Genomic DNA, 16,009 nt, shown 5'->3' with positions numbered 1-16,009 from the left:
CTGTGAGGCTGAATATTGTTCTGGTTTGAGGGACTTATCAAATGACTCCTCCCTTTCCCAGTCTGAGTTCAGAAGATGGAGAACAAAATAACACCTCTGTGTATTAGGTTGGAGGATATAATAGTTAGCTTTTTGCCATGTGACAAATAACCCTCCAAAACTCATTGGCTTATGACCAAAAAAAAGAAAAAAAAAGACACAAACATTTATTTTTCTCAACTCATGGGTCTGTGTCTACTCGGGAAGCTCTGCTTCAGGCTGCAGAAAGGATTCATCTCTGCTTTGTGTTTCTCTGACTCTAAGATCAGAGGATCCATGGGCCTGCTCTTCTCAAGGCAAGTGGCAAAGAGCCAGGGACCAGTGGATACATGCGTTGCCGCGTAAAGTCGCAGCGTGGAAGTGCCATTTTCACCTGTATTCCACTGGCCAAAGCAAATCCCATGGCCGAGATCAGTGTCGGGATCAGTGGGCAGTTTCACCCACAACGAATCCTTCCAAGAACAGGAAGGAAGTCATACTTGCTCTAGGTGAGGTGGCTTTGAAAACAAAGGAGACGTTGAATGCTGTATCGGAAAGTCTCGCCCACTCTCATCCGCACAGCTAGACCACCACTAGCATCCCCGAGTGGGGCCTGCCCCTCTAAACCTAACACCCAGGGAAGGGCAGCTCAAAACGTGTACTTCCTGTGGGAACCTGGGTCCCTGAGGAGACGGAGGCAGGAAGGAGAGGACGAGCTGGACATGCTCACCTCCCATCCTCTCAATCAGAATTCATATGTAAGAGAAAGCGGGACAGGAGGCCAAGAGTGCTATCCTAATTGATGTCCCTCAATTAGGGGGAAACAGAGAACAGGAAACAAGGTTCCCGCCTGGTGCTTAGTGTACACATGATATATCTTGGCACTTGACCTTCCACAGCCCACCAGTACAGGTGCACCCTCTCCTTGCAAGGATGGTACCCCACAGGCAACCATTTGTCTTGAGGGTTGTGTTCATTTATTCACTCCACACCAATTTATTGAAAATCTGTTATATGTCTGCATCATCAGATTACAGATCTCAGACACCCTGGCTTTTAGGATTCCTCATCTCTCTTCAAATCAAATATATTAAAGTACATCTATCATATGTAAAATTTTTCTTTTACTTAAGAAGTTTTGAAAGGCTTTTAAAGCCTTGGCTTTACTTTTTAAGTTATTGGGTATGAGTCATTCTTTAGGATTGTCTATGATTTCTCAGCAGCCATTGTGCATATGAGGGATTCTTGCAAAGAGAAAAAACCTACTCTACATATTTTCCCCATTACAATGACATTTTATGCAAATCAAATGGAAAAATTAATGAAATTGATTAAATATTATGGCTAACAGACGAATCTTAACTGTATTCTGCACTTCCCCTCTCTAAGTTTGGAGCCATCATTTTTTTCAGGTCTCACATTTTTTTTCAGCTCTTGAAAATTTAGCTGTCCCTAGGCACTGTGCTTACTTATTCCTCAAGGATGAGACAGCACTGAGCACAGTGCAGGAGGCTTCGGGTAAAAGGACAGAGAAGGTGGGAGTCCTGCCTTTAGGAAATTCTCAGTTTGGAAGGTAAAGCAGAGATGGAGCAATATAAATTACAATAGTGTGTGAGAAATGGGATCTTCAGATGCATCCAGGGTGTAGTGGGCACAAGAAGGGGAAGCTGGCAGCCCATGCCAAAGCTTCATGGGGACAAAAAAACCTGACTGTGACCTGGAGTGTAAGTTGCTTCTGTTGATCAGTTGCTAAATCTTGTCCAACTCTCTGCAACCCCATGAACTGCAGCATACCAGGCTTCCCTGTCCTTCACCATCTCCCAGAGTTTGCTCAAACTCATGTCCATTGAATCAGTGATGCCAGCCAACCATCTCATCCTCTGTCACCCTCTTCTCCTCCTGCCCTCAATCTTTCCCAGCATCAGGGTCTTTTCTAATGAGTCGGCTCTTCACACTGTGGCCACCATGTTGGAATTTCAGCTTCAGCATCAGTCCTTCCAATGCCTATTCAGGGTTGATTTCCTTTAGGATTGATTGGTTTGATCTCCTTGCTATCCAAGAGACTCTCAAGAGTCTTCTCCAGCATCACAATTCTAAAGCATCAATTTTTGGGTACTCAGCTTTCTTGATGGAGAAGGAAATGGCAACCCACTCCAGTGTTCTTGCCTGGAGAATCCCAGGGACGACGGAGCCTGGTGGGCTGCCATCTATGGGGTCTCACAGAGTCGGACATGACTGACGCAACTTAGCAGCAGCAGCAGCAGCCTTCTTGATGGTACAATTCTCACATCCATATGTAAGTACTGGAAAAACCACAGCTTTGACTCTACAGAACTTTGTTGGCAAAGTGATGTCTCTGCCTTTTAATACACTGTGTAGTCTTGTCGTACCTTTCCTTCCACGGAAAAGGCGTCTTTTAATTTTAGGGCTGCAGAGTGTGAGTAGACCCTCCGAAAATGACAAGAGGGTAAGCAGGGTTGGGGAGAACAGAAAGGAGTTTGGGAGGGGAATTCTAGTTTTAGGAAAGGAGGTGAAGATAAATGAAAAGCATTAAAGAGCATTTTTGAAAGACTTGAGGTAATTTATTACCACTGGAGCACAGAATGGAAGGAAGCCTGTGGCAAGCGTGTAGCCATGGGGCGCCATCTTTGTAACTGGATACCCGGCCAAACCTCATCAATCTGCTGACCTGGCATCGTGATGTGAAGGCATTATTTCTGAGGTCTGGAATTTTCCTCTATTAAAGTGCTCCTGCACCATTTATGCTGGTTTTCTTTTCAGTAAGACATTTTACTAGCGTTAATATTCTGCTGTTAGATTTCTTTTAAAATCTTATTTACTATAAAAATCCCTTATCATAAGACACAAAAGGCCAGATGGAGGACTTGGTTGTATTTATTTATTACTTTCTTATTTGGGGCTGTGCTGGGTCTTCATTGCCATGCGTGGGCTTTCTCCAGTTGTGGTGAGTGGGGGCTGCTCTCCAGCTGTGGTGGGTGGGCTTCTCATGGTGGGGGCTTCTCTTGGTGGACCGCTTGTTTTTTAACTCTTTCCTTCACCTCTAGGTAAACCCACTAACATCATTTAGATCTTTTCTCTCTTTCCTCCATAACTGTTACTTTCTTAACACTTTCACTCCGTTTTCTTTTTCCTTTTCAGTTGAAAGTATGACCTAGAAATCTGTATTAGTTTCTTATGGCTGCTGTAGCAAATTCCCACTTTAAGCCACAACTGAGTGACTTAAACCAACAGCAATTTATTGTCTTGTTCACTCAGGAAGCCAGAAACCCCAAATCAAAGTATCAGCAGGGCCATGCTCCCTCTGAGGGCTCTGGGGAGGAATTCTTCTTTGCCTCTTCCCAGCTTCTAGTGGCTCTTGGCAATGCTTGCTGTTCTTTGGCTTGTAGCTACATCACTGTAATTTTCTTCCCTGTGGTGACATGGCCTTCTTCCTCTGTGTGTATCTCTTTGAACCCCCTTCTCTCCTCTTCACCAATCACTGAATTTAGGCTCTGCTCTAATTTGGTATAACTTCATCTTAATTAAATACTTCTTCAAAAATCCCATTTCCAAATAAGGCCACTCTGATGGTTCTGAGTAGACATGAATTTTGAGTTCATACTCAACCCACTCCAACCTATTTAATCTGCTTTTCAGCTTGGTCGGTTCTGTCTTTAGCACCTCAGATGTAGATTTCATCTTTGCGCTGGATCCTTGGTTTGTTTTGTTTTGTTTTTCCTGGCTTTCATTGTCTCAGCCCATCTCTTTATCTCAGCCTTCTCTTCTAGGGTCTCAGCCTCACCTGAGGCTCCTTGACCCTGTTCAAGAGGGGCTGCATCTTTTTCTGAGACCCCCTAAAAATGATTCCTAACAGTCTCCTTCTGCTTAATGGATACTTTTCAGAGAAATTCCCTGCTCCTGAGATTTCCTTGCAGTGTGACATTTCTCTGTGGCTGCAGATTTTTCATGTGTCTTTCATGTGGGGGTGGCTTTCCCCCTCTATTGACCCATTCTTTATAGAGACAGATTCCTTCTACCCAGACCTGACATGTGTCCGCAGTGGGTGGTGTGGATTACCTTTGATAGGGTGCCTGGAGAACTACAGGATGCGGGGAGGTACCTAACGTCTCGTCTCACCTCTGATATGCTGCCAGCATCTGAGGATCTAGCTCTGCTGAGCTGGGTGAGACCTTCTCCTGTCCTCTCCTCTCAGCTCTACAGGGAGGAACATCTGTGTTTTGAATAGTGGCTCACATTCAAACCAGCCTGATCAGAATCACTCACCAATCTTTTCACAGTTAGAGATGCCTGGATCCCATCCCTAAAGAGTCTGAGTGAGTATGTTCCAGGAGGGGCTGGATAATCTGCGTTTGTAACAGTTCCCCAAAGGATGCTAAGATGCAGCCAGGACTGGGAACCACGTTAGCACCATGACTTGTTCAGATTTGTTTTCCCTGAGGGGCTGTGAGCTACAGAATAACGATGCACATTCTTCCCAGCAGGTTCATCGGTGCCAGGCAGTGTCTACGCACTTCATGTGTATTTACTCCTCACGACAACCCTGCAACGCGAGTACTATCATTATCCCCATTTTATAGATGAGGAAACGAGGCACAGAGAAGTCCCATAGCTAGTAAGTTGAGCCAGAACCTGGCTGTTTCATCTTAAATAATACTCAACTTCTCCCTCCATGACTGCAGAGTTGGTGTTTGACTTGCTCGTCCTGGAAGCCTCAGTCCCCACATGGCATACAGAGGGTGCTCCATAAGTGATTGTTTATATGAATGATAATCTCCTCCCCGGGTCTGATTTGCCCAACGATAGTCTTATGGGACTGAGGCTGGTGGCCAGAGCATCCTTACTTCAACGTGCTGCTAATGGGAGCTCAGGTAGGGGGACTCCAAAGGGAGGTCTTGACTGAGGGCAGGCAGAGGGTGAGCCAGTGGTCTTTTTCCAGGAGGATGCTGTGAGGGTCACCCACTTACAGAACCTGGAGAAACAGGGGCAACGGATTGTGAGTTGACAGATACAGCATGTGAGCTGGTTGGCCAAAGAGTGGAAGCCAGGACAGCCCGGGTGGACTCTCTGTGCCTCCCTAGGTGGTGTGTGTGGCCAGTTGTTCAGCCTAGATGATTAGGGCTGAACAGAACAAGCCATGTGACTTTGGGCAAGTATCTTAGACTTTCCAAGCTGCAGTTTCCTTACCTGAAAGCGAGATTGATGATATCCATTAGTTCTTATATCATCTTGTTGCCAAGCACTTAGATTGCTTCTCTATGTGCAAGGCTGATAAATTTTTGTGTTCCTAGGAGTCAACCTGGATGTCCCTCATAGGGGAGAGCTGCCTTCGTGCAGCAGGGACACAAATAAGCCAACTGTGGTGCAGAAAGCTGTGGGTTTCCAAGGCTGCATGTGAGTAGGCCAGGTGGGGAAGGGATTCCATGTTGCTTGGAAAGTTAGTGGGAGGAAGAGGAAGTGAGGAAAGGGCTGTGGGCAGTGAAGGGGCCCATAGTCATTGCCCCTAGACACTGAAACAACAGCAATTTGCAGTCACTTTTGGAGACACTGAAACAGTGGTTAGGGAGGAAGCAGGGAGTAAAGGAGACTTAGGGAAGTGACCCTTTAGACAGGAATCAACTAGAATCCTCTGAAGTCCTAGGGATCAGGGAGGGGCTGGACCTTCCCATCAAAGTGGAATGGGGTTTTGGGCAGTTTTAACAGGGTTTTGAGAGGCAGGAGGCCCGCACTAACGACAGGGTCAGTTTCAATTCAGTTCAGTTGTTCAGTTGCATCCGACTCTTTGCGACCCCGTGGACTGCAGCACGCCAGGCTTCCCTGTCCATCACGAACTCTCAGAGCTTGCTCAAACTCATGTCCATTGAGTCAGTGATGCCATCCAACCATCTCATCCTCTATTGTCCCCTTCTCCTCCTGCCTTCAATCTTTCCCAGCATCAGGGTCTTTTGCAATGAGTCAGTTCTTCACATCAGATAGCCAAAGTATTGGAGTTTCAGCTTCAGCATCAGTTCTTCCAATGAATATTCAGGGTTGATCTCTAGGATTAACTGGTTTGATCTCCTTGCAGTCCAAGGGACTCTCAAGAGTCTTCTCCAACACCACATCAATTCTTGGGTATCAGCTTTCTTTATTGTCCAGCTCTCACATCCACACACGACTACTGGAAAAACCATAGCTTTGACTAGGCTTACCTTTGTCAGCAAAGAAATGTCTCTGCTTTTGAATATGCTGTCTAGGTTGGTCATAGCTTTTCTTCCAAGGAGCAAGCGTCTTTAAATTTCATGGCTGCAATCACCATCTGCAGTGATTTTGGAGCCCAAAAAAATAGTCTGTCACTTTTTCCATTGTTTGCCCATGTATTTGCCATGAAGTGATGGGACCGGATGCCTTGATTTTAGGTTTTGGAATGTTGAGTTTTAAGCCAGATTTTTCACTCTCCTCTTTCACTTTCATCAAGAAGCTCTTTAGCTCCTCTTCATTTTCTGCCATAAGGTTGGTGTCATCTGCATATCTGAACCTATTGATATTTCTTGCTGCAATCTTGATTCCAGCTTGTGCTTCATCCAGCCTGGTATTTCGCATAATGTACTCTGCATGTAAGTTAAATAAGCAGGGTGACAATATACAGCCCTGATGTACTCCTTTCCCGATTTGGAACCAGTCCATTGTCCCATGTCTGGTTCTAATGGTTGCTTCTTGACCAGCATACAGACTTCTCAGGAGGCAGGTAAGGTGGTCTGGTGTTCCCATCTCTTGAGGAATTTTCCACAGCTTGTTGTAATCCACACAGTCAAAGGCTTTAGCATTCTTCAAGAAGATTAGAGATACCAAGGGAACATTTGATGCAAAGATACACACTATAAAGAACAGAAACAGTATGGATCTAATAGAGGCAGAAGATATTAAGAAGAGGTGGCAAGAATACACAGAAGAACTATGCAGAAAATATCTCCTTGACCCAGATAACCACGATGGTGTGATCACTCACCCAGAGTCAGACATCCTGGAGTGTGAAGTCAGGTGGGCCTTAGGAAGCATCACTACGAGCAAAGCTAGTGGAGGTGATGGAATTCCAGTCGAGTTATTTCAAATCTTAAAAGATGATGCTGTGAAAGTGCTGCACTCAATATGCCAGCAAATTTGGAAAACTCAGCAGTGGCCACAGGACTGGAAAAGGTCAGTTGTCATTCCAATCCCAAAGAAAGGCAATGCCAAAGAAAGTTCAAACTACTACACAATTGTACTCATCTCATAAGCTAGCAAAGTAATGCTGAAAATTCTCCAAGTGAAACTTCAACAGTTTGTGAACTGAGAAGTTCCAGATGTTCAAACTGGATTAGAAAAGGCAGAGGAAGCAGAGATCAAATTGTCAACATCGGTTGGATCGTAGAAAAAGCAAGAGAGTTCTAGAGAACATGACAGGGTCACCCTTCAGCTGTACACAGTACTCCTGTGCAAAGGGAACTTCCGTCATTACTACAAGAGGTAAAGTTTTTTATAGTTGAGTGAATGCAGTGGTTCTCAAACTTGGCTGGAATCACCAAGAATTTGGTGAAATCACCTGGAGTTTCTGAGAGTGGGGCTCAGACCCTTTACATCCCCCCACCCCAGGTGATTTCAATGTGGTAGTATGCTGGGCTGACTGCATTGTAAGACTTATAGTAGTATTAGTTATTTTACTTTTTTTTGCAATTGTTATTATTTGTAAAGAAGAAGGACTCTGGAGTTACCAGGTCCCTCTGCTATAGGCTCTTTGAGAAGATACTGATTTGATTTTCAGTGCTAGCAGCTAAAGCTCCAAGAGAAATCCATTGTTGGGAGATAACTTTTGTTTTCTGACAAGTGAAAACCTATGAAGTCAAAAAGAGTTCATTTAATTATCAAGGGGTAATTAGCATGTGACTCTAGGTCTCACTCTGCCTTTTCTCTTATTGTGAGAATTCCCACAGAGAGTGAACTTTGGAAGAAGAAAAACTTAGAAACAAAGCTAAACCTCCAGGACTTGGGGGACTTATTCCAAAGGATACACCCTTTCCCCTGTGCCGTCTGGTTTTTCTTCTCTGCTAGGTTCTTCTTCAAGAGGAGGACGGCCTCATCCTTCTGACCCTGAAGAACATTCAGCACAAAGGGAGAGCTCCCTGTCCTCGAAAAGATTCCGTTCCTCCCAGAGGTGGGACCCTGGGTGGATGCCCTTCATTATATGCCAGAGAGGTTTCTGTGGGTCCTTCAACTTGGGTGAAATTATTTTTTAAACTGTAGATACAGTTACAATGACCATTTGTTTCTTTAAACGACCTTCAATGCAGGCAAAGAGCCCTGGGCTGAAAAGTTATTTAAAGATACAAAGACGGGGTTTAGGCATTGCTATGTTCCTACTTGGGAAAATATCTTGGTACCAAAGGTGACCTTTCTTTCCTTCCTCCTGAAGTGATAGGTTCATTTGCCTCCCTACCTCCCCCAGTGAGAGAATAGATCAATCTGAATAATGTCACCAGTGGAGTGTCAGCAATATTTTACTTTCCAGGTGGAAAATAAAAAAGTCAACAATATTTCACTTTCCAGGTGGTTCCAAAAAAGTCAACGTCATTACTGGTGCTATATTTATCATTGTCCAATATTTCTGTTTCATCTGCGGGGAGAGGATCACTTCCCAGTGACGCACAGGCTTCACAGAGTCCTGGGGACAGCGGCATGTTTGTGTGGCCCCACCCCATCCTTCCTGCTTTCCCTACACTTGAACTTTCTTCCCCAAAGCCCAAGCCTCTGTGTTCTTGAAGACGCAATGCAACCATCCCTCTGAGCAGAAGTGAATGTCCCCTCCTCTGGGTTTTCCCCATTTTTTAAAATTAATTAATTTATTTTCATTGGAGGATAATTGCTTTACAATATTGTGATGGTTTTTGCCATACATCAGTATGAATCGGCCATAGGCGTACATGTGTCCCCCCATCGTGAATCCCCCCCACCTCCCTCCTCCACCCATCCATCCAGTTGTCACAGAGCACACATGTCTGAATCTTTTGGAGGGCGTGGAGCTCTCCCTTACTGTGGTGTTGAATGTTCTTCAGGGTCAGAAGGATGAGGCTGTCCTCCTCTTGAAGAAGAATCTGCTGCTGCTGCTGCTGCTAAGTCGCTTCAGTCATGTCCGACTCTGTGCGACCCCATAGACAGCAGTCCACCAGGCTCCCCTGTCCCTGGGATTCTCCAGGCAAGAACACTGGAGTGGGTTGCCATTTCCTTCTCCAGTGCATGAAAGTGAAAAGTGAAAGTGAAGTCGCTCAGTCGTGTCCGACTCTTCACGACCCTGTGGACTGCAGCCCACCAGGCTCCTCTGTCCATGGGGTTTTCCAGGCAAGAGTACTGGAGTGGGGTGCCATTGCCTTCACCAGAAGAAGAATCTAGCAGAGGAGAAAAACCAAACGGCACAGGGGAAAGGGTGCATCCTGTGGAATAAGGTTTGAACTCTGGCCAGTGACTTAACGGATAAGGTTGGATAAGTGATCAAACCTATCTGAGCAGCGTTTCTCCTCTGTGAGCCAAGCACCACCATTCCAGTGTCAAAGGTCGTGGGCAGGAGGCATGAGATACTCTGCATCAGGTGTCTGATACAGTGGCAGGATTTACTGATGCCTCCATTTTCTTCCTGGTGGACAGGCTGATGGTGCTTCTGGAAATGTCTGTGGATGAAGGAGAAGAAGGAAAGAAGAGAAAGGCGGTAGGAAGTACAAGGGGAGGGACCGAGTGGCAAGGCAGGAAGTGAAGGAGGGCAGTGATAAAAGCAGAGAGGTATGTGATGGAAGACAGGGCCATCTGACATCCAGACAGTTTCTGTGGCTGGAAACGGGCCTTACCTTGGCTAAAACATAGGCCACAGCAGGTCTGCAGAGCTTAGCAGGGCTCCCCTGGGCTGGCAGCTCAGGGGAAGCTGTCAGTGTGAGCGGACATGGCTGGTAGTCTGAGCAGCACAGGGCTACCACTCAGTCAGCAGGAGTCTGGTTCCGAGCTGTACAGGCCTGAGCTCAGTCAGACGGGCAGTTCTGGAGAGAGGCCAGAGGTCGGCCTCCTGCTGGTGGCTTTAAGGGAAGAGCCCTTTTGGCCGGGAAGCCACAGGTGAGCTGGCATCACCCCAGAGTGAAGCCGGCTCAGTCTTAAAGGGCCAGGTCTGGTGCACCATGAGTGGTTCCCCAGAGACTGGGGCTGTGCTCTTTAGGGTCACAAGGTCCATTAGTTTCATCCATGCCTTGAGTGTTTATTGAGTGCCTGCTGTTTGCTGTGTGGGATGCTGAGGATGTAGCAGTGAGCAACACACCATCCCAGACTTGAAGGAGCACCGAGGTTGGTAAGGGGTGCAATGCCATTAGTTTTCAGTTCAGAGGGGTTAAGTGCTGTGCTGGAGGTGGGCAGGGGCATGGACGGGCAGGGTGTGTGTCAGGGGACACAGTGGGCTTCAGCCTTGCCGTGGAGGCAAAGGACAGCTTCAAGGTAAAAGTTACATCTGAGTTGAGTCTTTTGCTTGGCCGAAAAGGATGGAAGTGTGTTCCATTTAGAATATATGGCATAGCTCCATGTAGGGGCAGGAAAGAATATGGTGCCTAGAGCTGGGATTCACTCTTAAGATGATGACAGGGGAGGCTGCTGGTGAAGGATGCCCAGGTGCAGGACGAAGGCCTTAATGTTTTATGGTGAAGACACAGATGGGTCAGTGACAGGTGGGTTCTGACCAAGAGAGTACCTTGGTCTGGTTTATGTTCCTGAAGCATCGTGGTGGGAGGCTAAGAGTGGTCAGGACTGGGGGAGGTGTGGGAGCCTGCACAAGGGTTCTCAGAGTAGAGGTGCAAAGGGGGGTGTGGCGAGGGGAGATTAGGGAGGCAGAGCTGGCCTTGGTGATACCCAGATGTGAGTGTAAGGAAGAAAGAGATGAAACCGCTGCAGGGGAGGTCAGAAGGGAAGGGAGCAACTCTGGAGACGGACACCAACCCGGAGGATGTTAGGAACCCTGGACCGAGACACAGTGCTGGTGTGAACGAGAAGGGAGGTGAGGTGGATGGCAGGAAGGGCCACACTACCAAGACACTTGGAAGGTCTTACACTCGCTGAGCTGAACCACATCCCACAACAGAAGTTGAGGCAAATGACACATACTTGACTTTCGGGGATGCTTTGCATCCAGGCCAGGGGCACAGGACCAGGTTTCCGCTGTTTTGAGCAGAAGCTTGTGAACAAGCAGGGGCATCCCGGTGCGGGAGGCCGCGGCTGAAGCCTTCCGGGTTCCGGGTCAGTCCAGGCGGGGTCCAGGATCCAGCACTGCTGGTGATGTCTGTGTCCGGCCGCGTTGGCAGTCCTGGTCTAGGTAGCACGAGTAGTCTGGGGGTCAGTCTTGGCCGTGTAGCCTACAAACCCTGTTCTCTAGCCTTCCCCAAGAATGCAACTTCCCGACGTCTTTCTTAAACTTTTAGAAAATCATAGTAAACTACAAATACCGTACAATGTACCATTTACCTGTTTTTAAATGTCCGGTTCGGTGGCCTTACACGCATTCACATTGCTGTGCTACCATTGCCACCACCATCCGCCTTCAGAACTGTCTCACCTTTTCAAACAGAAGCTCTACACCCGATAAACATTAACCCCTCCATCCCCTCCTCCCCTCCAGCCCCTGGAAACCACAGTTGTACTTTCTGTCCCTATGAATAATATTTACCTTTCTGTGACTGACTTATTTTGCTTAGTGTAATTCCTCAAGCTCCATCCATGTTGTAGCATATGTTAGCATTTCCTTCTTTTTTAAGGCTCGATGATATTTCTCTCTGTCTCTCATATATACACATATATACACACCACATTTTGTTTTAGTATTCGTTCTTAAATTTTAAAATAAACCGTTAATTTCAGAATAATTTACAGGGAAGTTGCAAAGAAAGTACAGAGTCCATATACTCTTTACCCAGATTCCCCTACTGTTAACATTTTACTTTAACGCAGTACCTTTGTCAGAACTAAGAACCAACACCATATATCACATTCACTATACTTTAGACCTTATTTAGATACTGGGACTTCCCAGGTGGCTTAGTGGTAAAGAATTCACCTGCCAATTCAGGAGATGCAGATTTTGATTCCTGGGTTGGGAAGACCCCCTGGAGAAGGAAATGGCAACCCACTTCAGTATTCTTGCCTGGAAAATCCCATGGAAGAGGAGCCTGGAGGGCTATACTCTCAAGAGTTGGACACAACTGAGCAATTGAGCACGCTCAGTTTATACTCTAATCCTCAGCAGTTTAGCTAGCTATGTGGGATGAGAAAGAGGCTGGGCCTGGGCTTTGGGCTCTAGCAGCTGAGTGAATGATGGGTCTTGTGCTGAGATGGAGAGGAGGTTTGAGTGAGGAAAGGGAAGGAAGGTCCCCAGTGACGGCAGAGATGCAATTCTTGCTGGGTCTTTACACACAGGTCTGAGCCTGGCTAGGGGCAGGCACAGGGTAGGTCCTGGGAATTATTCTAGGAACCCAAAGCCTCAATTCGCCTGAATCCTCCTCTTGCAGGAACTGTCCAAGGTAGAGAAGAAACTCACAGCCAGGGGCAGGTCTTGCCCTTGGGCTGTTATTCCAGGATCCATGCAATATTTGCAAAGCAGACCCCAACCTCCCACTTTCAAGACTCAGCATCACCTCCCTCTCATTAATTCCCATGGAAACACATCAGTGGCCTCTTCTCATCAGCATCCCACCTGAACAATGGCCAAAAAACCTGCCCTGGGGATGAGTAGAAAATTCTGTGGTCATTTTCCTGCTTGTCTCTCTCTATTGAAGGAAAACCTTCTCTTTGAGGGCTGTGAGCACTGACTCAGGACTGAAGATGCTCTGGTCCAATCCTGGCTTTATTTAACTCTCAGGGTGACTGGCTGAGGCCCCTGCCCTCTCTGAACCTCAGTATCCGCTTTGGCAAAATAAGAAGGCTGATGCAGAGCAATCATCCTCAAGCTCTATCCCCCCTATAAGATGCTCTTTGTTTTCTGTCCTCAGAGACCACAATTTGGAAAGAGGTTGTCTGTCAGATGGAGCTGATCTAATAACATCAGGTCTTCCATGTTTTATTAAAAGACATTCATAACTTTCAGCCAGAGTTTCTGGTCACAGTGTAAGCAAATTGGGTTGATGTCATTTCATGCAAGAGCTAATGGAACTTCACTTGGCAGGGTGTGCAGCGTTCCTTTGGGAATTTTAAAGCACTGATAATCACTCTCAGCTCTCCATGACCTCCCCTGGGAACCTGGGTTCAGTACCACTGGCAATGCAGCAAGACCAGGGTATCTGGCTCATAGGACCAGCTCTGTAATTCTGTGAACTGGAAAGACAGTAGAATTTGGAGTCAGTGACCAGAGGGTTCAAAAATTTCAAGCCTACTTCTGAAACTGGTGTGATTTTAGATTCGGGACTTCCCTGATAGCTCAGTTTGTATAGAATCCACCTGCAGTGCAGGAGACCCCGGCTCTATTCCTGGGTTGGGAAGATCTGCTGGAGAAGGGACAGGCTACCCACTCCAGTATTTGGGGCTTCCCTTGTGGCTCAGCTGGTAAAGAATCCGCCTGTAATGCTGGAGATCTTGGTTCAATCCCTGGCTTCGAAGACTCCCTGGAAAAAGGAAAGGCCTCCCACTCCAGTATTCTGGCCTGGAGACTTCTATGGACTGTGTAGTCCATGGGGTGGCAAAGAGTCGGACATGACTGAGAGACTTTCACTTTCAGTGTGACAAAAGTCCACACATTCTTTGATGCTCCTGCCTTCAAAAGGTGGAGCTCAGGGTTTCCCTAATGGCTCCATGATAAAGAATCTGCCGGCCAATGCAGGAGACTTCGGTTCGATCCCTGGTCTGGGATTTTCTGCATGCTTCAGAACAAGTGAGCCCGTGTGCCATGACCACTGAGCCAGCACTCTAAAGCCCATGCTCCACAAGAGAGACCACCACAGTGAGAAGCCTGTGTACCACAATGATGAGAAGCCCGCACATGGCAACGAAGACACAGTGAAACCAAGAATTAATTAATTAATTAAAGAAAGAACCACAGATACCCATGTAGACCATTCACCTTTCCAGCAATAAGGCCAGTGTGTCATACACACAGCTGTGTGTAAACTCTCAGAGGTGTGGAGGGGCATGAGAGTATGTTTTAATAGGTGAAGAAGAAACATCGGCTGTGGAGCTTTGTTATGTGGGAGTTCTCATCAATAACTCCCCAGACACAGCTTCTCAAGGTGATTAAAATGATTTTTTGTTTTCCTTTGAGGCTTGACAACTTAAGATGTTAATACATTACCAGGAGTGGAAATGTTTAGAATACTGAATGTCATTATGAAAAAATAATTCCTTCTTCCCAAAAAGGTGACTGTAAATTTCAGAGAGATATGTCAGAAGGGGAATGAGGGTGTGGGCATAGATTTGTCTGCATGAAAAAATAAATATGCCATCTTAAGTGCTTTTTAAAGATGTAGCACTGCCAATAAGAGGGATTGTTTATTGGAAATGTACAATGTGTGGCCAGATATGGATGCCATTCAGGCCTTAGGGGAAGGGCCAAGATGAGAAGACAGAGGGAGACCCAGGAAAAAAGGGCTTGGATAGAGGAGGACCTGAGGACTGGAGGCAAAGATGCCAGCACCATCTTAGAACAAAAAGCTCCACGCAGTGGGGGAGATGCTCTGTTGTTGCTGTTGTTGAGTCACTCAGTCGTGTCTGACTCTTTGCAACCCCATGGACTGCAGCACACCAGGCTCCTCCTTCACCATCTCCCAGAGTTTGCTCAAATTCATGTCCATTGAGTTGGTAATGCTGTCTAACCATTTCATCCTCTGCCACCTGCTTCTCCTTCTGCCCTCAGTCTTTCCCAGCATCAGGGTCTTTTCCAATGAGTCAGCTCTTCTCAACAGGTGGCCAAAGTACTGGAGCTTCAGCTTCAGCATCAGTCCTTCCAATGAATATTCAGGGTTGATTTTCTTTAGGATTGACTGGTGTGATCTCCTTGCAGTCCAAAGGACTCTCAAGAGTCTACTCCAGCTAATGAAGCCAGTGAAGAGAAAGGACAGAAGACAAGGCAGCCGTGTTGGATTCACTGTTGAGAAAAAGTGAAAAGGATTTCCCTGGACTCAGGCTGGACAGAGGAGTCAGAGACACCATGAGAATGGCCAGGGGAGAGGGTGAACCACAAGGCTGGAACTAGAGGAGGACAAAAAGGTAGCAATTCTTGGGACAGACAGTTCAGGTGTTTCCCTGTATCCTCCCTTTCGTTTAACATTGTCAAGCTGACACTTGCCATGGGCACTGGCCGTCTACCTCTCCCAGGACTAAGTCCTGTGCTGCTGCAGCTACTGAGCTTCACCACCACCTGAAAGGAGTTCAGGGTGGAGAGCAGAACTGAGGTACTCTATGCTTGGGGTTAGACAATCTTTAGATAGGTATTTTCAGAAGCTGTTTTTATGAGCCCCATTCTTGTATCTCCTCATATCTAGAAAAGCACTAAAGTCCTGCATGGTGATGACTGTTTCTTGTGAAGAGCAGAAAGCTTCATGAAACTAGCAGAAACCTTCTGGGAAAATATGTGCTTGATTGCATGAATTCCCCCTTCACCAAAATCACATATATACTGACCTCCCCCGACCCACCTCCCCGCCTCTTTGGAACAGCTCTGCAGAGCTACCTGAGGTGTGTTCCATGAGCTGTAGTCCTCATTTTGCACCCCCTCCCCACAAACTTAACTCTTAGCTTTCACGTTGTGCATTTTTTTTAAGTTGCCAAATATTATTGAGCATCTACTGTGTCCCAGGCCTCTGGCTAAGCAAGGAAGGTAGGGTCATCAAAGCCATACACTGCTCACCCCAAATGTCCATGTCTTAATCCTCACAGTCTGTGAATATGGTAGGTTACAGGGCAAAGGGGAATTAAAATTGAAAATGAAATTAAGGCTGCTAATCAGTTTAATTTT

The sequence above is a fragment of the Bison bison genome, unplaced genomic scaffold (genome assembly GCF_000754665.1).
Source record: "Bison bison bison isolate TAMUID 2011002044 unplaced genomic scaffold, Bison_UMD1.0 scf7180017864302, whole genome shotgun sequence".
Lineage (NCBI taxonomy): Eukaryota > Metazoa > Chordata > Mammalia > Artiodactyla > Bovidae > Bison > Bison bison.
This window is presented reverse-complemented; position numbering follows the sequence as displayed.